This window comes from Metopolophium dirhodum, chromosome 1 (genome assembly GCF_019925205.1).
Source record: "Metopolophium dirhodum isolate CAU chromosome 1, ASM1992520v1, whole genome shotgun sequence".
Lineage (NCBI taxonomy): Eukaryota > Metazoa > Arthropoda > Insecta > Hemiptera > Aphididae > Metopolophium > Metopolophium dirhodum.
The window spans coordinates 101771087-101796184 of NC_083560.1; the positions used below are offsets into that span (position 1 = coordinate 101771087).

The window sequence follows — 25098 nt, forward strand, 5'->3', positions numbered from 1 at the left end:
CCGGACAAATTTAGTTTTGAAGTTATTGATCGGAAACTTCAAAAACTTAATTTTTTCGTTACGCCCATTTTCTTAAAAAAAAAAAAAACTTAGAATTGAATATTTTTACCTAACATACTTAGAAGTATGGGCAATGGGCATGCCTATACGCGTGTTGCGGCACTCGTCGCTACGCTCCTCGGCGCCGTCGCTCCGCTCCGCAAATCGAAATTATCCCTCGACCAAATTCAAAATTTAGCCAGGTAACTCACATGCTAATTGCCACGCTTGCTGTTTAGACTGTTTAAACTAAATTGAGTACTTAATCTACTACTTACCAAAAAATGAAGTTTTTAAAGTTTCCGATCATTAACTTCAAAACTAAATTTGTCCGGGCTTTTTTTTTTGTACATTCTTATAAAGCACCCTAAAACACACAATTTGGGGGGAAAAAAATTTGAAAATCGATAGGTTGCTAAACTAGAATTATGCCCGAAACACGTATAGTTTGTCACATTACAACTTTGTTATCATTTCTATCATTTTTGGTAATATAAATGAATAACAAATAACAGCAGTATTGCAATAGGTATATACTATGTTATAATAATTATATTATAACGTAGGTAACCTAGGTACTTATTTTGTTTAGATATCGTTTTAGTTCCAAATTCCAAATTTTTTCATGCTTCCAAGATCATTATTTTATCCATTATTTGTTGACAATGTGCTGTACAACATATGTGTTGACAAATTATATTTTTACAAAGTGTAGGTACCCACCGAATATGAAATTACAGTTACACAAATTTGTTTATTTACCATTCAATCAATTTTATCTGGCCCTTGCTACATTTTCAAACAACTTTTTCAACTTCATACAATCTTAAGGTTATTCTGTAGGTTGGTAAGTAGTAAGTACCTACTACCCATACAGAAATGTCATTGTTCTTAAATAATAAATTCGTTCAATAATCGTATGGCCAGTGGCGTAGAAAGGAATTTTCATTGTGGGGGGGAAGACTATATATTTATAGTTTTTAAGGTAAATCACAAGGTAGTGCCCCCGCACTAATATTATATATAAAAAAGTTGGCAAGTTTTCAAGTGGGTAAGTGGCTGAATAGTAGGGAGGTGTCTTCTGTCTAGATAAGTAAATCTAGAAATGCATTGACAATTATAGAAATAAAACTTAAAAAAATTAATATTTCTATTAATAGTTAATTTTAATTTTCTATTTTCAATTTTCATGTACAGAAAATAATAAAATAAAATAGTTTTGTGAAAATTTCAAGTAGGTACCTACGGTGATTAGTTTTTGAATAGTGAATACAATAAAATAAGAAAATTCCCACGAGATTTTGTTAATTTACGGGTGAATAGGTATAGGTATCCAATGTCTAATAACTTATAAAAAATATTGTTGATTTACGTTCAATTTTTTGTTTAATCTCCACTAAAAAATACTTGTGAGAAACCTTGTATAAGATTTTTAAGTATTTAGCCAAGCAAAAAAATGTTGGTAGACAATATTTAAAAAAAAAAAATAATAAATTCAAAATTTTTAAATAGCTAAAAAGAGTCAAAATATTTTGAAAATTGTATTGTCTATCAAAAATGGTAGTATAAACATTCAGTGAAATTTTCATTTATCTACGGTACGGTTTTCTTAGAGTTACACTAAATACCGCTAAATAGATCATGAGTCTCAAAATTTCGATATTGAAAAGTTTGCTTCAGAAAAACAATGTAAACATTCACCACATAAATGTATTTAAATCATTATTATGGTATTATATATTTAAATTAACAAAACAAAAATTAAATAGGTATAAAATATTTATAATTTAATAATAAATTTAAATTTTCATTTTTTCTTTTTCTTTTTGGCCTCTACATCAACTTGATCGTATGCAGGGTTCTGCGGTGTTAAACGTGTTGGATTACTTTGATCTACAACATACAAATAACAACGATAATCATAAACTAGTAGTCTCGTAAGCAATTTAACAAAATTAATATGGTAATCTAAATATAATAACATCAATAATCTTGAGCTAGACTAATTTTAAGAAATTATTATAGTATTGAAACTAGTCTTTTACCAAAATTTTACAAAAATATTAATCAACACAGGACTAGAAAGTAAGATACATTTTGATTTTGTCGGTTTAAATTTAAATAAATAATTCATTTAAATATTTGGAGTAGGTATGTTTAGGTATCTAATAGCTTTAACTTTAAACCACAATAATACATTTTTAGTTTCACAACATACCTAATTATCATCAGCAATGTTATAAACAACATGGATTATATGAGTATTAAGTATGGAGGTTCCACTTATAAAATATCACCTCCTGATGACGAATTCAACAACTGATATAGTGTACCTCGGGATTGAGTAAGGCACTATAATATTTCTGTTAGATTTGTTGTTTTGTATGCAATAAGTGAGTTATCTTATTGAGTACTCACTTATTGCATACAAAACAACAATTTTGATCAAATACACGGTTACGATGTACTCATTGGTAGGTACTATTGTATTAAATATATTTTATGATATATATATTGATATAATAGTTATTTATTTTAATACATATATTAATAATAGGTCTTAAAATTGGCTAAATATTTTTAAAATGTCATTGCGTATAGTATAATATCATTAATATTATGTATAATAATAAAAATAGTTAAAGGTTTCAAGTCCCCACAGTTAATATTTTTTAATTACAACAATTTAACTAAAATCCTTGTTCTTCGTTTAAATATCTTATCTGGTCCAAATTTGAAACTCTAAATGCTGAACTTTAATATTTTTAGATTTTTGGTTTCATTATGAACTAGAGGGACTTAGAGGGACTTTGTATTAAATGTTCAAGCATATTATATATAAAAATTGATAAATTTTGTCAACATTTAAACAACAAATATTCTTTAAAAAAAAAAAATAGATATGTCTATGTACCTATCTTGTATATTTTTAAATATCTTTAATAACCGCTTACGAGGAGAGGAACTTTGTAAATGATTTTCAACTTTTTTTATCATTATAAGGTAATAGAAATAAAACAAAAAAAAATCGATAATTGATATCAATAATGTACCTATATTTAACTCATAAATAGTAAAAATATTTTGAAAATTATACAATATACCTATTATATAGGAAATGCTAATGTAACCTTTTGATGAAAATTTTAGATAGGTATTAAAAATTAATTGTATTTGAGTTCCAACTTACAACAAAAAAAGAAAACCGACTTTGTAGAAAACTGATTTTACGTAAAAAATTGCGTTTTTTTAAGATTAAATTATTTTGTTGTAGTATATTATATAAAGTGTATTATATTTTAAATTTCAAGGCAATAAATCTTTTTAAAAAAATGTTTAGTGGAAACTATTTTTGATTCGTAATTTTAATTTAAAAAACCTCCCAATGATTAACGAACAATATAAGATAGCATATTATTATTACGGACTACGCGTATTATAATATTATAATATATTATATTCTTATTTTATATTCGTATACGAATTTAATTTGGTATTTTGTATTATGTGTAGCCATACGAATCTTTTAACCATACGGATATTTTTTGTACGGATATTTTTTGTAGTTATACTACCGGCTAACACAGCTATAATAATACAACTTATACAGTTAAAGTGTTGAATCAGTTAGTTTATAACTAGGTAATTTATAAAGTAACTTAAACGTGTAGGTTATGTATTTAATTTATACTTTAAAACTAGTTATTTTACACATTCCCTGGCATCACTTCGTTAATGTGTCAAATTGTACAAAATATGTACAATATCGTTATTTTACTGTCCAGCATACCTAAATAAATTAGATAAGGCTGACGTCCTTGTAGTCGGTGACCACAATGTTCATGTACGTTTATCGTGTTAAATAATATTATCGTTGTACATGTATTATCTATTATTCTTAGTAATAGTTTTACAGTCACACGCGTCCAGTTTATAAAATGAAAGAAAAGTTTTATATTAGTGTTAAAAATCATACGGCCGAGAATGTTGTAATGAAATTGTATATAAATAAAATAAATATATTATTATTATAAACAAAAATATTATAGGTACTTAAATTATTATACAGTACATTAAAAATAATAAAATATTATTTTTAATTAATTACAGTATAAATATTATAGTAGTTATGTAGTAGTACCTTAATTATAATATTTTTTAAATAACGTTATTATTGCTGTACCTATATAAAAAATATTAAAATAATAGTATTAATTGATTTCTAAAAAAATGTAAATTACGTAATTGTGATATAGTTATGAAATTATTTTTGTAATAATATTATATTATTGTCATTACACATTTTCTATGGGGGAAAATAATATAATTTAAATAAAACAATTTCAAACTTGATTCTTAAAAAAATTAATTTTTAATCATAATATAAAATATTATATATTATGCCTAGTGGAAATCATGGGTAGTTTCAAGTATTTTAAAATATAAAGAAAAATACACTGATAATAAATTTCAAACACATCACATCATATTATTTTATAACAGAATTAAATATTTAAATATTTGAAAATCATTCACTCAACGTAATTTATTAAATTTCACAAACACATTTACATTTATACAAACTCGCCAATAGAACAGACTATAATAATACTCACTGTTGAATACGATGTCCTCTAGTTGGTTTTGCAAATAGATGTTATCTAGATTATTATCTAAATGTGAAGAAACACGTGCAGAAAAATTTGCACCTTATCCACTAGATTGTCATTAGTTATAGATTTCGGGATGTCTTCAGTTTTCTGAAAATAAAAAATCGTAGGTAATTCATATTTAGGTAATCAAACATGAAACAAATTGTCAATAATTAATATTTTGAATAAAAAATCCCTGGTATAATAAAAAAAAATTCCTAATTTTTCAACAATAATAACACAAAACATAAGAAAGAGATTTTTTGGATTTGGTTTATCATCATTTACCATAATATTACTATATTTAAGTCAAAATGTTTGTAAAATAAAATTATTTTTTTAGTTTATCAATATATGACTGCAATACACTACTTAAGTATTATAATAAATACTTAATAAATTATTAATAATCATTTTTTCGGTGACCTTAATGTTATGGTTCTTAATGGTTATTATATTTTTTAATAACTTATTAGAGCGCGGATTTATATGCATTAAAAACCAACCAAATATGCGCTAAATAAATCCTAAATATGCATAAATATATGCACTAAAATGTTAAAATATGCACAAAAAATAAAATTATGCATAATAAAATTAGCAAAAAAATTATCGAACCCTACTATATAAATACTCATCTACTTTTTTTTTTTAGGTAGTTAATCTAAAAGAAAAAAATAGGAATCAATTTATATCAACAATGTATCCTAAAACAAATTATTTAATAGTCTTTAAAATCTTTATATTATTATGTATTTTATTACCCCGATTATTGATCTAAGGTCATATTTGGGAAATCCGTTTATCCCTACAAGTATACCTATATTAATATATTAATTTATTTTGTTATTAATCGAAACTATAAAAATATGATATTTGTTTCTTATATTATAATAGGTACTATATATTTTAAAAATGTCTAAAAAAACATCAAAATATGCACTAAAAGTCTAAAAATATGAAATATACTATTAACATTGTAAAATAAACCCTTAAAATAGAAAAATGTCAAAATATGCAAAAATATGCGTTATTAAGTTTCATTGTTTAAATCGTCATGTCATGAAACAAATTGTGTGCTCACTTAGCATATCATACGATCAACCAGAATAAATATGCAAATGCATACAAATCCGTGCTCTACTTATAACTTACTACCTACTTAATTAATACATAAAATATATCATTGTTATAACATGTCTAAAAATTATTAATCTAATTTGGTAGATAATTAAAATTTGTATAATGATTACTTATTTAGGTATCATAAGTAATAAATAGGTAATAACTTATAAGTTAGGCTCGGATTTTAAAGCATAATATGCTCTTTTTTATATATGTATATGATATAGAAATCTAATTTTTATCCATAAATTGGTTTCATGTCATTCTGATTCCAAATAAACCAATTTGTTTTTGCATATTTTGGGTTTTATTATGTAAAAGTGTTTTTTTTTTTCATTGCTTTTTTGCATTTATTCCAGATCTGACATTTTAATACGTTTATTATGCTATAATGCTATAGTAATGAAAAAAAATTTAAATTGAGTAAAGAAATGTAAAACCGTTCGTTTTTTATGTATAAAAACATATTGTCTTCAATCAGTTTCACAAATGCAAATCGTGCAAAATACACGGTATATTATTGTTAATTTTAGATTATGAGCGGAGCGATGAATGTATTGATTTTATAATGATGTATGTTATTTATTTTTTTATTTGTTTCTGTCATCACCTTTTAGACGGAATGGGACATTTTGGCGTGGCCCTTTTAGCGTAGCTGTTTTGGCATGAAGCCATTTTGACGTGAAGCCGTTTTGGCGTATTATAACGGTTATTATATTAACTAATTTACCATTATAAGTATATTTTTTATTTTTATTTTTTGATAGTAATTATTGTATACGTATTGTTGGAATTTAATGATAAGTTTATATTACTATGCTGTACTTGTGCCCTATGGGTTTTTAACTAAAGTTAAAATTGACCAGTTGACCAGTCAAAACGTATACTATCGATTAGATCGATTATCTACGTTTTGAATGATTTGTACCCGTTGTCGTTTCTTATCTGCCGTGCGATAAGTTTATCATTTCATTATTTCTTGTCCTTTAATATTCCTAGCTAGATACAGCATAAATATTTCACACAAATAGTGAGTTTTTACTTTTTATATACATTTAAATCTTTTATACAAGTAGTGAATTTTATTAAATTATTAAATTAATTAATATTTATTGTTGAAATGGGAATGATTCAAGCTGGAAGAGATACATATTTATTTCAATCGGAATCAGGAAGGAGTCCCCCTAAAAAGCTCAAAAAATATATTGATACAGACAAACGTCTTTTAAACATAGTTCAAGAAGCAGATACACGAGACATTTTAACATATTTAAGAGGTGTAGCACATAATATTTCTTTACAATAATAATGTTTTTTTAGTAAGTTTATTAATATGTCAATTGTATTTTTTAAATTTTTTTAATCAACTGAATTTTTTTAAATCGAATAAATAATAATAAATAATTGTATTTTATTTATTTTTATTTTATACTATAAATAACCTGAGAAATTTACGCCAAAACGGCTTAAGTCAAAATGGTTTCATGCCAAAACGGCCACGCCAAAATGTCCTAGATCCCCTTTTAGAACAGTAAAAATGATTAAATTTTCTTCAATAGTATCTTTTCTGATAGGAAAGTGAATCTAGTTGGTACTTTTTTTTTTTTTGGGGGGGGGGGGTCAAAATTAAATACCCAATAGTTTACACAAGTGCAGGGAAAAACCAGGCACGTATCAGGGACCTAGCCTGTGGGGGGGGGGGGGGGGGGCAATTCATTTGGTTTAGGAATACCTGTCCAAATCCAAATCTATCTCAGTGTAAATCATTATCATGATTTAACTATCACGATACTATCTTAAATCGTAAATACGTAATATTATTATACACATTTATTAAGTAAGTGGATGTCGCTCTGCTGTACAGTAGGTTCCAAGTGGGTCAATGTATAATGAATTGTATTTAACTTGAATTCAATGATATAGTATCATTGTATAAGAAAAACGATTCTGAGCGGAGACGGTTTTTCAGTCTGGATATTTTATATTATTATTATTTATTATAGCCTGTAAGTTGAATTGATATTATAATATTATAATAATTTTTTATTCGTTTCTATAGTGATACACAAAGCATTATAAATTAAAATTGTTAGCGGTTTTTAGTAATTTGTCGGTGGTTTTAAATAATTATTGAGAAAATCGAAAAATTACCTCTCTAAAGTACCATCGTAATCCAATTTGCTAAAAAATAAGAAACAATAGTATGTTAAAATCGAAGCACTGCTAAAAAATAAATAAATAAATAAACACCAAACCACTAGCTTCCTCGCTCCGCTCAGAATCTAAAATAGTAGATCATACAATTTTTAAGAATCTTAAAGTTATAAGTGACATACTAAGATGGACTGTAAACGGGATTTAGGGGGGGGGGAATCTCCCCCATCACCCCTTCAAAATATGTGCTTGGGAAAAACAAAATAAAAATTAAGGGAAAACGGGCATTTTTACTCAAAATCGATTTTTGTCGTACCTAACTCCAAAACAAATAAACGTATATTCATGAAATTTCCATCGGTTGCTTATATTAGCATTTTCTATACACGATAAAATTTTCAAAATATTTTGATTTGTTTTGAACTGTTAACGGACATTTTAGTTTCAAAATGTTTAGTTTTTTTTTCTATGAATGTCAATTAAATTCCTAATATTGTAGCCATATTTAAATTGGTAATTTATTTTCTCTATTAGTACCTAAAATAGGTGGTTAGTAAAATAGTTAACGATTAATAATAAATAAATAATACAATTTTCTGGAAAAATATGCGCATAATGTTTTGACATATTGTAGAAACATTGTTGAAAGATCCCGAAGCTTTTATATATTTTTGTGGCTTATAAATTGCAATTCTTTTAACGACTACAAAATAATATATAGTCAATATTATAAACTAAATTATCATTTATCAACCAATTAATATTGACAGCATTTTAGACTTTTCGTTTTTAAATATAGAATACATAAGGTATTAAAAAATATACAGGTGATTTTTTAAGCTAGATTTCCTTGGTTTTTTTGTTATTTACTCAAATTCTTATTTTTACAATTTTTAATTATCCGTTAAGACCATAATATTATTAAATTTCTGACATTTTTTGTACCAACTGCTTACTTAAGGAATGTCTTGAGACAATACAAACATCTAATTTTTAAATGAAAACTCCCCTTTTTGCAATTTATTTAGCGGAAATTCTAATGAGTAAAGTTTTTGAGTTATTAAAATGTTTATGCTAAGGATAATAATCCTTAAAAATGGTTTTATAAAAATATAAACTATATGTAATATTAGATAGATGTAGATAAAAATAATTATGTAGTATTTATTGGTATCATTCTTACAGATTATTTATATTGTTAGATCAGTAGTAATAACCAACATTTTAAAATCATCTAAGCCTCCATAGGTATGTATCTACTTAACCCATTATGATATGAATTGGACACTATAATAGTAGGTATATAATTTGTATACTAAGAGCCGTATTATATTCTTGAGAATCGGCTATATGAATACAGCCCTAAGTTACATATAACTTAAGAACTACTTAATCGAATTTTGATTTAGACACATCAAATTTTTAAAAAAAAGTGTGCATTGTCAAAGGATCATCCTTAAGTGGTATAAAAGAATCTAAAATATTCGAAATATGGTCTTTAATTTCAAATGTATATTTAAAAATTCCAAAAATCAGAATTTGAATACATGCATAATTTAAGCGTACAAACAGAGCGAGCATGCTTAAAAAATCATACTATATAATATAGGTAGTATAATAATATTATAGTGTAGGTATACTCAGTACTCACATTCGATTAACTTACGCAGGTATATCGTCAAACACAACTGTTAAAACTGTTAATTCAATACAATTTGTAGTAGTTGAATCCAATCCACTAATGTCAATTATATGAAACATTTTCTGACACTTGACAGTTGATTGTTGACTAAACTATAATAAATTATATAATTATCCCGTAAATTATAATAGCCAAAATAACGTGATTGTAAAGTTGATACATTTTCTTGGTATAAGTGCTAAAATATAGGTACTGCTAATAATGTACTAATAATGTAATAAATCAAAAAATTAGAACTCGACCAATCTTCATTATTGTGCGATTCTTACGAATGAATGTGGTAGGTACGTACTATTATTTTAACGTTTTATTATTGTGGTGTAGAAAAAAAAACATAAGAAACCACTATATTGTACCTACGCAAAGTTCTTTACCATTTGTGTGATACCTAAATGTGATTATTCGATAAAAAGTTGTAATAAATTACTCCCGATTGCAATCTGGAAGTTTGTTTATAATGCAGGCATACATTATAATATGATATTACCTATATCAATAACGAACTTCACACGTCATATTAATTTAATATTTTGTTTTTTTTTTGTCTAAAAGTATTATTAATGGCATAATTCCCAATTAGTTATAGAAACCTTATAGTTATCCGATAACATTTCTAAAAACATATTTAAGAAGACGTTTACTTGAAATCAACTTTCTAACATTTGTTAGTTAATTATTAAGATCAATATATTATCGATATTTTAAAATTTAAAAATTTAATTTTGAAGTATTTAAGCGTCAAAAAAGTGAAAAAGTAATTTTTAATAAACTTTATATCAATTAATTTAAACATGTTTTCAGAATTGTTTCACTAGGACAGTCGGAACAATTGGCAGATGGGTACATTTTTGTAGAAAACACAGGTGAGATTGAATTCCTTAAACATCAGTACCTACATATATATTATTACAAATTACAATGTTAGATGTACTTCATATATTTAAATGATATGCGGGCCGCGTACTTTGTCATGTCTAGATCTGCCTTATTTTCCTTTTTCAAAGCAGATTCAGAAAAATACAAATAGAAATCGTATTTTTTTTTCAATTCCTCCATTAGCAATTTATTTTTAGTCAAATGCTCCAACTTTACTTTATAATACGATTCCACATAACCCATCATTTTATCTTCGCTCATTTTCAATTCGCCACGAAACCTGTAACGTATAATATTATTTTGTTAATTAGAAGATCGACACTTATGAAAATCGAGTCATAATCATAATATTATCATAACATTACATTATCATTCTATTATAATAATTATTATTATGATAATAATTTATGTTATTGTACAACACATACACAAGTGTATATTTTACACGACACATGTTTATAATATGCATTTGTACTCGTAATATGTTTATACATATAATATTATAGACTAATTTTTGTCTTAATACACTGCTGACTGCTGTGTTTAATATTAATACAAGTTATTGAATTAAAACATACATTTATATGACTAAGATAATATTATAGGTATAACTAAATAGCACAGCTGGATTAAAAACGAGATTTTTAACAGAATGGGTGATTATTTAGACGCGTCTATGTACGATAATGACAGGAAGGCAGGTATAGGTAATCATTTTCGATAACCGATATAGGAACGAGTAACGACAATAATTATCATTTATTATATTTTTATATGTGAGATGTATCTTTATTATTATTATTATTATTACTATCATGATTATTAGAAATTATTTTGTGGTAGCCGGTAGGTATATATATAATATTTATAGGTAGCCAGGTATGTATATGTTCTTTGTTGGGTTTTTTATGGTATTAAAATCTCAGGTCTTATTATAAATTGTGTATTTTACAAAAACAATAATTATTAACAATATTATATTAATAGTTTTAATTTATTCTGTGTTTATATTAAGAAGATATACGTTTTAAGCAGTTAAAAATGATATCAGAAGTCGTAATAGTAGTAAGTTATTATCAGTTTTATCTTTTAACTGTGATAATGGTTTACAGTTATTTAAAAAAAAGGCTCTGCTGAGATATACCCCCATTCCCTCACCACAATCAAAATTATGCCACTGGACAAAATGTTACTATAGTTTTCAATAATTACACAAGTGGGTGTAAAATGGAGATATACGCTACATTGGAGTCGTGTACCTACCACCTATAGTACCTACAACAGCTACAAACTACTTCAAAACAGTATAGGTATCAGTGAAGATGTAAAAGTTCTTTTAAAATGGGTTATCGAACATGAACATTCACTGCTTAAAAATTTAATGAAAGAACCGATTTATAATATTCTGAACCCTTATTAAAATTAATGGGTGAAATAGTTCAATCAAATGTCGCATTCAATGTAACATTGAACGATGTAAATAATTTCATTCGTAGATGTATTTATTGTTCGAGAAAAAAAGCGCATTCACAACTACCTAACCTATTTATTTTTCTAAAAAAATAAAAAATTACAAACATTTAAAAATTATGAGGTTTTGAAGTACCTATATTATATGTATTTAAATTATAATTTTTATAAAATTCCTATACCGTTGTTATTTTGGCTAGCCGCCGGCCGTTACGTATTGGTATGTACACTTTATAACTTTTTGAGGGCAGAATATAAATCTTAGTTTACGCACAATCTATTACCTACGTTGAGAAAATTCAAAATTGCTATTAGAGCTTAAATGGGTATACCCATAGGTACCTAGATTTTTTTCAAATATATTTTGTAATAATATAGGTTAGGTATGTCTACTCAAGTACCTACTGGGGTACCTACGTAGGTTAGGTTATAGTAGTTAGATAATAATATGATAATATGTAAGTGCGAATATTTCATATTTCATACTTAATATTAAAATTGTCTACATTTTACTGAATTATCCATTAGGTGATATGCTTACTCAACAAATTTTTTCTGTATTTCTTCTTTTATTTCACACTTCTGCGTTCTTAACGTATTTATATTTAACGCTAAGCATGATTTTACTTAATTCGTAAAATTTGATTTTTCACTGTTAAAAAAAATATATAGGTATATATTATTCGTAAAAAATTCAAACAATATAACAAAAAATATTGTCGAAGTGCATACTATAGGGTTTAAAAAAAAAACTAATTATATTGAATTATAAACATTTTAACCAACCCATAAGTTAACTTTATTTTTGATTAAATTTGAACGGATCTCCTCCATAACTTTGCTTTTAGTTTTACAACGGTGAGTTCTATCACTAATATTGGCACAGTGCACAATGCGGTTATTGCATTTAGTACAATATGCCTCAATGTATTTCTGTAACGTAAATAATTATAAAACTGAATTATATTATGACAATATTACAATAAAGTTACGACTCATTATAAGATTTATTTTTAAAACATTTAAAATAAACATAAATTATTATACAAAAAATATACTTAACGAAAAATATTTTCAACATATTTTCAATTAGATTACCTATAATTGGTATTTTTTATTATAATATTTTTGAGAATTGAATTAGTTCTTAAAACAGTTAACGCATTTTTATAAAAAGAAAAAAATATTGTTACATATTATATTTTGGATTAGACGTTTGCCCGTTTGCGTCAAACGTAATTGTACGTGATTTGTGTTTTATTAAAAACAAAGATATATTACAATTCCTTATTCATATATAGGTACTTGTACTTACATCATCGCAATTTGGACATGGGACTTTCGATATAGTGTATTGACCATACTCTTCTTTTTGGTACTCATCTATATAATTATTTCTTAAAATACTCTTAAAACATAATATGAATGAAAAATTAAAACCATACTTATATTAATATAGGTATTAAATATAATAGTATATTTATTTAGTTAATATTTTATACAGGTGCAATTTGTGAGTGGTGGAGAGGGTGTGACTTAATGCTGTATCGCCAAGAGGTATTGAAATGATGTCAATAAATCAATTAATCATCAAATGTAATTATTATAACTGCGTGTTAAAATGTTACCTAATTAAGTAACCCCTCCACTACTGGCCATTGTTTTCCATTAAATTGCACACGTACCCTCAGTATACAATAGGTAAGTACAAGCTGGGTATATAATATATATATTATAAAACTTATGATAACTTCATCAAATTGTTCACAAAATAATGTACAATTTAAGTCTTTTTGAAATGTCAGTTACCACTCCACAATCGCATACGAATTGACCTATATAAACAATAAAAAACATGATAAACAAACTTGTACTACCGTTATAAAGTAAATCAAATATAAGTAATTCTATGCATTTTTTGAACTCGAATACAATTAATTGCATTGAAGTATTCTAAATATTATATTTTTTATTCATACAAAAATGCATCCTTCAGTCTTTGATATTATTCATATAATAAGACATAGGTTGTAGGTATAACTATATATTATTATTTGTAACAAAAAAAAAGTTTGTATTCGAAACCATTGCTTCAAAATGTGTTTTTAATATTTCACACGCAAATTAAATAGATCATGACGATCAACTGATGTATTCAAAAAGTTATTTATAGACATAATTCCATAAATAAGAGTTATACTTTTTTATAGAATTATATTATAAGTATCTACTTAATAAAATATGTTCTTTAATGACATATTTATTATCCGTAATAAATAGGTTGTAGGTATGTCCTATGTACTGCAGGTATATTTAGAATACATGATTGATAATATTATATAGAATACTATTCAAAATAAACTGCACCCAATATAACAAAAAGGTGGAAAAGTGGGTATACCGCTCTGCTTTACAGTAGTTGTCGGGCATGTGATTGTAATTATCGTAAGAACTAAGTAATCAAACTAAATAATATAAAAAATAAATGCTAATATAAACATTTGGTGAACATTTCAAGAGTTTATTTGTTTTTGTATTGTAAAATATCAATTGATAAATTGAAAAAAATCGATTGATTGGAATTCGTTAATTTACCATTAAAAAGGTATACTATCGTAAAACTGTTAAATTCAAATACTCATAACAAATTAATATTACTTTCCGGTAACGTGTTTATTAAGGTTAAGGTTACCTACACTTGTTATCTGTAGGGAATCATCTATTAAATTTTTAAATGTTAGCTACCTATCACCTATGAAAAGAAGTTTTTTTATAAATTTCTAACTGAAAAATAATTAACAAATTTTCGGAATTTTTTCAACATTTTAATTTCATATAATCTATACTCCGTCAGCTTACATTAGTGCTACACGAGTTAAAACTATTGCAATTAGGTAGGTACATAATATTAAAATTGTTGACCAAACTTTACATATTATAATCATTGATATTGTATAGGTATATGATGAATATTGTCTTATGTCTTTAATGATTAAAATTTAAAACTATGTATATAATACATATTATAGATAAGCCGATAAGCAGAATATTAAGAACACCTTACCTGTTTTGTCAAAACCCAAATCAATACATTTGTTGCATACGCCATGGAGGCAATTCAATAATTTTGAAGTAGTGTACAAAAGCTTTGTGTAAGTCACATAATATATGTTCAATTCCCAAAGTTGTTTGGCACTCACGGTGAGCTTGCATTTATTTCTGCCAGACTCCATTACAAAGGTACTCTGTAATTAAAAAATTGTATGTTTATTCATTATTGTAATACATTTTGTAGGTACCTGCTAGCATATCATTATTTAATAATATTTATTACAAAAAACTACGTGAACAAGGTGGGATCGGCAGTTATCGTAATTTATGAATAATATAGATTATATAGACAATAGAGTTTGGTATTATAATGGTATTAAAGCCGTACCGATGTAAAATGATGTACAAAATAAATGTAGGTAGGTATCTTATAATTTTTCTTTATAAAAATATTTACATATTCCCTTTTTCACGAACGCCGTTCTTAAATATATATTAAGTTGCAATTATAATGTTCTCGGCACAGTCATCTCGGTCATCACTATATTCTTTCAGCATTATTCATTATTTAGATTACAGACCGCAGTATTGGCCGTTCGGCACGCGGCACGCCCCGCCCTTTTCTCCAGTACCACTACTCACTTCTAACTATTATAATAGTCAATAAATAATAATAATACTATAGTCGGTTTAAGTCGGTACCATCCTATTCAACCTGCTTTAACGATTATTTAGCTATCAAATAGCAATCTCATAGGGTATATGAGTTTATCAGTGGCTTCATTTGGGGGCTGCAGAATTTTCCCCTCCCCCATTTGACAATTTCAAAAAATACTGAGAATTTTCAATTTTGACCTCCGGAATGCAATAACTTGATTCACTTTCCTATATCAGAAAAGATGCGTAAGTACTTACTATAGTAAATCGGAGCATTTTTACTACCCTAAAAGTTGACAACAGGCAGAAAAAAAACACACACATCATTGTATAAAACCAATATATTTATTGATACGCTTAGAACCTAAAATGTCAAATGTCTATAAATAGCTCAAAAAAATGTTCATGAAAAAATATTGAATTTATATAACGTAATAAATGAACATGTACCTATATACAGTGAGATACTGAGATCAATAGTAAATATTTATAAATTTAAGTATAACAACTTTATACGTTTGCGCACCGTTTTGACAATATCCCATATAGAAACATACAATTTGTAGTTAAATCTATAAAGTTTTAATAGTTTTATACAATAATGATTTTTATGTAGGTAATGTTTATAAATTATAAGACATAAATAAAATTAATAAGAATAAATTAATAATATATTTAAATCATGCTAAACTTTTTATTTAAGTTCATGAGTTCTTTACCAAATACTTTTCTGTGATTGATTGGTATACACGGTAAGCTTTTGGTATAGGAGAACAATTATTTTTAGTTCTATACTCTATTTCCCGTAAGTTGACCCACTTTTTTTTTGCGCACGCTGCAAGAGTATGATGGTGAAAACGTTGTGACAATATAGCTCACTTCTGTAGTTATACAGTCTCATGTCGCGAAACACCACGGTGTATACGTAGTGAACTATAATATTGTCACAACATATTCAATACATCATGTACACCGTGTGCACAAAAATAAAAGTGGGTCAACTTACGGGGAATAGATTATAGCTTAAATAAAAACAAAAAAAACAGAAATTAACTAAAATATCTAGGTTTTTGTTAGTGGCGTGTATCATCATAAATCATAATCATGCAAAGAAATGCAAAAAAGTAAAAATAATTTTTAAAAAACTGGGAATAAGCATATTTTTAAAAAAAAAAAACACTTTCAAATTTCATAATTTGTGAATCGAACGGGTTGTAATATTACATACATTTCCATAACACTCTGCTTCATGTTGTGTCAATAACCATAATAATAAGAAAATGATATAAGTGATAAGTCCCGATCCCTGCTAATAAATAATAATCATATTTTATGACTAACACAATATTATATTATACAGATACTTACACGCGAGTGTTCAAATCACCTACTCGATCTTCGTATTGGTATTCTTATAATTGGATGCACAGTAGCGTCATTTTAGTTTTTAATAGAGGAGCAACATTTTTGATCAGCCAAACATAGGTAACTTATAAAACAACAGATGACCGGTTGATTCGCTCGCAAGAACATATTAATAATAATTATGTTTCATTTCATTTCATAAAACACACACACATATAGGTAGGTACTTACCAACTTTCATGCACGTCCACGCATATATGCGTCTATATTATATTCCAACTATTAATTAGTAATTACTAATTTATCGCATTATGACAATAATTGGTTAGAACCAAGTGAGCCAACATAATGAAATATTTTCCTAAAAATAAAGGTTTGTTTTTGCGCTATGATATAATGGAAAACCGGACACCGACACATCGGGCTGCTTTTAAAATCAGATAGTGACAAATGCCCACCTTGCCACTTCCAAAATAACGCTAATGGGGCATATTGGCACGTAAATTGTCTAATCAAACAAGACAAATGTTATAAATTAATATTTTTTTTTCTTGTTTTTTTTAAGACCCATGCCTATATGTAATTTTTCGTTTTTGTTTTCAAAAAGAGGCAAGTTCTTTTTTCATTTTTCATAAATTTGAGTAAGATTTTTGAAAAATGTTGTTTTATATAAGCTGGGGAGCTTACAAAATTAATGTGGCTTTTCTTTGCGAACATTTTTCCATTTTATCAAAATATAATGAATCTTTTTTCTTTTATTGATGAATCTTTCCGTTTGCTCGATATAATTTAAGAACGATTTTTGAATATAGGAACTACAACAATTATTATACTGAACGACGGGACGTATATCAAATATATATATATATATATATATTATCATTGATTATAAATACTTAGTATAGTATATACACATGTTGCCACAGGTTATACAATGTAATATAATATAATGTCATAATGTCATATAATACATTGTATAACCTGTGGCAACATGTGTATATACTATACTAAGTATTTATAATCAATGATAATATATATTTATATTTATATTTGATATAATAATTTTCATTTAAAATTTTGAAATTTGAAAGCTATATTTTAACCCGTGTATGTTTATCCGAAGTTAATAGACTCAAAAACTACTAGACCGATTTTAATAAAAAGTTATACCAATAGATTCCTTAAAACTTAGATGGTGTTTATAGTTTATTTTTTCAATCCCTATACGGCTATACCTATTTCTATGTAAAAGGGTCGTATATCTCAAACGTGACTTTTCTTTTAACTCACGAAAAAAATAATACTTTATTGTTTATTTATAGTTAGTTGCTAATATTACTATTATAAATAGTAGAAATATGGTATATTATACAATTTTTTACAAATAAATTTAAAAAAAAAAATCCTTGACACGGCTGGGATAGCTAGTACGTAATAACTATCTATAGTCATCGCCCGATTTTACAATGTTGATACTAGTATATTTTATTTTTTATACTTATAACTTATAAGTGCATTGATATTTTATAATAATACAGGGTGTTACTTAGAATAACTTTTGTTCTAATCAATATTTTTTAATTTTTTTTTTATATATAATTTATGGCCACTTGCATTACACGTATAATAAAAAAAAATTATTTTAATTTTTTATTACTGAAAATAACAATTTTTAATTTGTATAAATTTTTTTGAATAAATTCAAAATAGCCAATTTATGAATCTGTTTATAAGAACAATTTGGATGGTAAAAACATTTATCTAAGTTAAGTAGCTTATGTTTTAAAATAACAAATTTTTTTGATTAAATTAATTTGAAACGCAATAACATTTTTAAAAATATTTTTTTTGGAAACTTGCTAACATCATGGGTATATTTCTTAAACTATTTACTAATCATTAGTTTTATCAATTTTTGTCATACGTTTAAGTAGTATCAATTTTTTTTTTTGTCAGTTCTTTCTGTTACATCCTATATTACGACTATAATATACATTATATAAATATAAAGGTATACATTAACGAACGCGGAGAAAAAAATAAGATTTTGCGTGATTATTAAAATTCGGGTGTGGCATAGGAATAACTGAATTTGTAAGCTGGGATGCGAGCCTTACAAATAGATTAGAGACGAATAAATGCTTCATGCATCTGGTTAGTCGCCGTTTGAGTGGGTGTGGATAAGATAAGGAAGTCCTATATTAACTAAAAAATAGGCCGTTTTTCGGACTGTGGATGAGACAGCCTGCATGCATTATGTGCACTCAATCTAGCAAGGAGTTTTATCATTCATTTTATTTGTTATTTAATTGATAAGTACCTTTGAAACAGAATGTCCTAAATATCAAAATGTTCATTTTCGCGTTATAGATACTGGTGACTTATTTATTATTATGTTATATTATCTATATTATATTAACTATATTATTATATTATATTATCTATATTATTATATTATATTATCTATATAACTATATATATAATAATTAATATGGTTGTGAAGGCATAAGCGCAAAAAGGAGGGGGGCTTAGCCCTCCAAAAAATAACCTCCTCAAAATAAATTATTCAATTCTTTCCTAAAATATTAACAAATCTTTGAAAATTAAACTGTATTTCTTATTTTCTTGTTTTTGAAAAAAAGGTAATTTATTATTTAATTTTTTAATTTTTATTTAAACTTTATTTTTATATTGCCTATGATAAAATATGTGGTAAACATCATAATCTGTATGCTTGTATTCGTTTTAAGGAAACAATTTATGTCGGTATGATATAAATTATTTTGTATTTGGTAAGATTATTACACATAATTTTACAGTATACCTATATGCACTATATGAACTATAACACTGAGATAGGTAATAGCGGAATAAAAATCCCCTGAAAAAAATCCCCGACCCTAGGAAAAATACCCCCAGACAACAATATTATACTGACAACCACATGGCATTTTTAAAACGTAATTAGTGTAATTATTACATTATTAATATTTAATTACAAATAAATTGTTATACTTATATATCATAGGTATACTTTTAATTAAAAAAAATAATATATAATAAATAATATTCAAAAATTAACAATAATATTGTTTTGTTTTATATCACGATTTGAAAAAACATATGTTAATAGTTCTTTTAAAAGATTACTTATCAGGTATATTATTATTATATATTACTTATTACTTATATCGATCATTCAAAATATTTTTATTTTATAATCTTTTAAATATTGTATCTACCTATATTAAGTAAAACTTGTAAAATCTAGGTACTTCTAATAATAATTATTATTATATACATATCGTAAAATATTATTAGGAAACGTAATACTTTATTTCAGGGATATACTATAATATTTAATATAAATGTATTAAGCAAAATATTATATCATTGTTAATGTTTGAAAATTATAATATAAATCTTAAAAAATAAGGTAAATTAAATACTTGAGTAAATAAATAATTGATTTTTTTATATTTTTAAGTGAACATATATATAACAACACATATCGCCTCCACGGGTTACTTTTCATGTAATGTCAGGGGGGGCTACAGCCCCCCAAACATTTCAGCCCTAGTTGCGCCACTGTGTGAATGACATCGTGGGACACCACGGTTATGATAATAGGTACAGACCCGTGCGCCGCCGTCGTTTGTTTAGAAACATAATATTGTGATTGTCGTAGTTACGATAACATTTAATTTTAACTGCGCCAGAACTGGTCACATAGGCAGTTACATTATTTTTCAATAAGTATTTAAAATTTAAATTTTTACAAAGTTTGTCATCTTTGGATGGATCTGCGTGTTTTCAATATTGATTGTACCTATATGTGTCTGTATTTTTTTTGTATAATATTAAAACTATATGCTCACTTAATCGCCTAACCTAACCAAAATCACATATTTATCGTGTTTTTTGCTCATCCGATAGACGATAGTTAAACACAAATACTTTTACTATTGTGTTAGTGCGCTACTAGATTTAGCGTGAAGTTGGTCGTCACAGCCTGCAGATCATTTTACGGCTGTCAGAAAGGCAATAATTAGTTTGCACACTTTTTAAATATTTCCTTTTAAGACCACACACAATTTTATATAATAGTAATCACTCGTGTGCACTATAATATAGGTACTACGTGTTTAAACGATATACGATATATCTTATTATCTTCTTATTGATAAATATTATATTTTACTAAGCTGTTATTACTTGCCAGTTTATTGTATTGTTTTTTTAGAAGATAACTATCGTCGATGACGTACACAATAAAACTATGTAGGTAACAATGTTCTACAGATAATTCAGCCCGACAACCATTGGTTATATCGAATACTAGTAAAAGTGCATTATTATACACGAGTATAAAAACATAAATTTCTTGGTAGATTGATGTAATATTACATAGGTAGGTACCTAAGTACGTATTTTTTCGGTTTGTCGTATTTGCTACTAGAAGAAATAGAAATAAAATATTTTGAAAATTTATTACCTGAGCTCAACCTCATGAATATATATTTGATGTATATGGTATAAATTACGTAAGTCAAAAACACCTGGTTTTCAGAAAGAGAAAACAAAACATTGAAAAATCATTCAAAATCGTTGATAATGATGTCATATACATGTATTTATGTACCTATACTTTTATCTTAAATTTTATGTAGAAATTTAAAATCGTTCGTAAAATTCGTAAAATTATTCGTGGTTTTTGAGCGACTTAAGTTAGTTGGATTATTATATTATATGACCTACACTAACAGGGCATGCATTTAAAATTATAAACATATAATAACTATGACAATAATAACTTGACTTAAGATATTCAGACCATTTTAAAATTATTTATGTCAGATTCTCAAATATTAACTAGTCATACGTGTTTTGTACTTTTGTACCCAATATGATGTGACTTAAAATGTTTAGACCAAAACAAATTCTCTAATATGAGTTGTTATAGTTGACTTACGTGATGTGTATCAAAAAAATATAAAAATATAAAAATGTTTGATTCTGATCATACTTTTAGCAAAAAATGTAATTTTTGACACTTATACCTTACACCAAAGACTGCCTGATTATGTTTTTGCATCATATATTATATATTTATCGATTCTAACTTATAACCCACCCCTGTGGGCTGGAAAATAGTTATAAATTTTAAGTAGGGCTTGGATTTAAATGCCCTTCATAGCACATATCACATACAATTTTGTTTAAATGTATATTGTGTAACTCCTATATCAATCTGTTTTAATATGTTAATTTGTTCAATCACGCTGTATACACTACTCTGTACCTACATAATGAGTTTTGATAAAAATAAATCAGTACACATTTCTGGATTTAATATAATTTAGCTGGCATACACAAACATGTTATTGCTTATTACCACTGCATTGTGAATTAAGTAGAAAGAATTTTTTTTTAAAAATTTAAATAAAAATTTAAATATTATATAAATTATTTTATTTGTCTTATTATGAACACATCAACATAATGTATATACACTATAAGTCTATGACCAATAACATCGCGTTATCGCATTCAAATTCACCCTTTGCACACGGGGATAGTAAACTTAAATTTAAATATAAATGTGTCATATACATTTGCTTATGACACATTAATTGTTTTATTTAGTTGAAAAATAAAATAACAAGCCACTTATAAGAATAATTAACATAATAAATGGACAACACGGACACACAGTATATACTATACCCTATAGGTGATTTGAACGTACGCGTTTATGTTTTTTTAACGTCACAATTAATAATAATATTTATATTATTATTATTTTTATTGTTATTATTTTTTTTTATTTATATTATAATTATAATATATTATATTATATTATATTTATATTTATATTTATTATGGAAATTCAGATATTATAATAAAATATAATATTTTATAAATTCCGGGAAGAAAATACGACGTCCACAACGGACGGACGAAATGTTTTTTTTTTTTTTTGTTTTCGTTTCGAATAGATTCGTATGTAGTTCCATGGCATTGTCGCTACCGAATAATCGCATCCGGGTTAGCACTGTAAGAATTTTGGGACCATGCGGTAGCTGCACGCCAGTCGGGTGCCTTATCGGACACTCTCCTCACGGAACCCCGAAAAGTCACTGGAACTTATGCCATTTGCGAGCTAGGTCCACCGTACCCGTATAGCCGACCGCTTTGCCATAACATAATTTTTAGTTTTTACGAATATACAATCTATTGAAAATACGTAGAAACTAAACCTTAAAAAACGACAGTTTCGAACGCCGCGTGAGCCTTGACGAACGATAAGTGGTTTACACAGATTAGCGGATATTTAGTGATAGTATATATGAAATATTTATATCAAGGTTATTCTTGTGGTGCGTATTTTATTCTGATACGAAAAAATCTAAGAGATATTTGATATTATTATTATCTATATAGGTACATATTTTGTTTTATGAAATACGATATAGCTGGTAATGTAACTATCGTTTATCACGTATTAATTCGTATATACATATACATGTTATAAATAACAATCCGTAACATATTGATGATAATATAAAAAAATAGCTGCATTTAGACTTAAATTTGGCAATGAAATATTTTAACACAACTACCTAAATTATTAGATTTACTATAGCTGTCATCATCATTTCATAGTATTGGATAGAATAATTGCCAAATTGGATCGATCTATGATAAGAAAGTATTGACTCAAAAGTTAATAACAATATTATAATATAATATATAATGGCATGTATTATATTATATTTATATACAATACATATATTGTATTATATTATAACAATAGTGAAAATAATATACACTATGCTTAATACAAAATATGGTGTGTTAATGTTTTACGTATTATTATTGATTATTATGTATAGATAATATTATTTATAATATATTCAATTATGGACGTAATGTATAATAATGTATATTATATTATTATATCATATATTTTATACTCACGAATAATACAAGTTATATGTGATCAAAAACGATCGATTGAAAATCGACGAATACGACAATGTCAGGACATATCGATGAAGAAGGTGGAAGTGTGAAACCGTATGTTACCGACTATAGTATAATATTATAATAGGCTATATCGTGAGTATAGTGACTACTGAGAACGTGCCCAACAATACTAACACCAAGGACTGCAGTTTAAAAAATACAGAATGCCGGAAGAACATAATATGTTTAATGTTATGACTTATGGTCGATTTAGCTGTGGAGAGAAAATTGTGATTGCAACGAAATTAAGTTACAATTATTTCGATTACGCGTGACCAAAAACGTAAATACTTACGGTAAAATAATACTAAATAATAACAAAAAACCACTTAAAATAATCTTGTTGATAATACTGTATATTATAATGTAGGTATATACTCATACCGATTACCTATGTAGTATGTATAATTATGACACGCTGAACTGTAGCAAAGACTTAGCGAGACTGACCCAGGTCAGGAGGCACAAAATTAAAAAAAAAATATAGGTACCTACATTATTTTTATAATATACTGTGCAACTCGAGACATATTGGTTATTACTCGAGAGACAACATTCATGTACATGGTACCAGTTTACTTAAATTAATTTAAACAATACAGAAAATCACCACCGCATCGAAGAAACCGCACTCCAGCACCCGTTCAACGACAGCAGTAGACGCTGGACGACAGTACGGGTTCACATCAACTCTGCGACGCAAATATACGCCATCACAACTATAGCAATCAATGTGGAGGTTGAAATATTGTCCGTGACCAATATTATTGGGTGGATTAATTTCTGAAAAAAAGCAGGCATTATTCCGTTTGGGCAAAACAATTATATTGTACAATCCAGCACGTAAGTATGACGTACTGTGTTTTCTAATATTCACGACATAATGCATAGCGGATAATATTATAATATAGTATTAATATAATATAATATTATACCTAATTTATAATCATTATAATTCTCAATGAAAAGCTGCGGAAA

At 26.4% G+C, this 25098-nt stretch overlaps 1 pseudogene; it reads right to left on the reverse strand.

Moving 5' to 3' along the window:
• Positions 1-8539: 8539 nt before the first annotated feature.
• On the reverse strand, positions 8540-24799 carry LOC132948944 (uncharacterized; annotated as a pseudogene).
• Between the last annotated feature and the right edge of the window lie 299 nt (positions 24800-25098).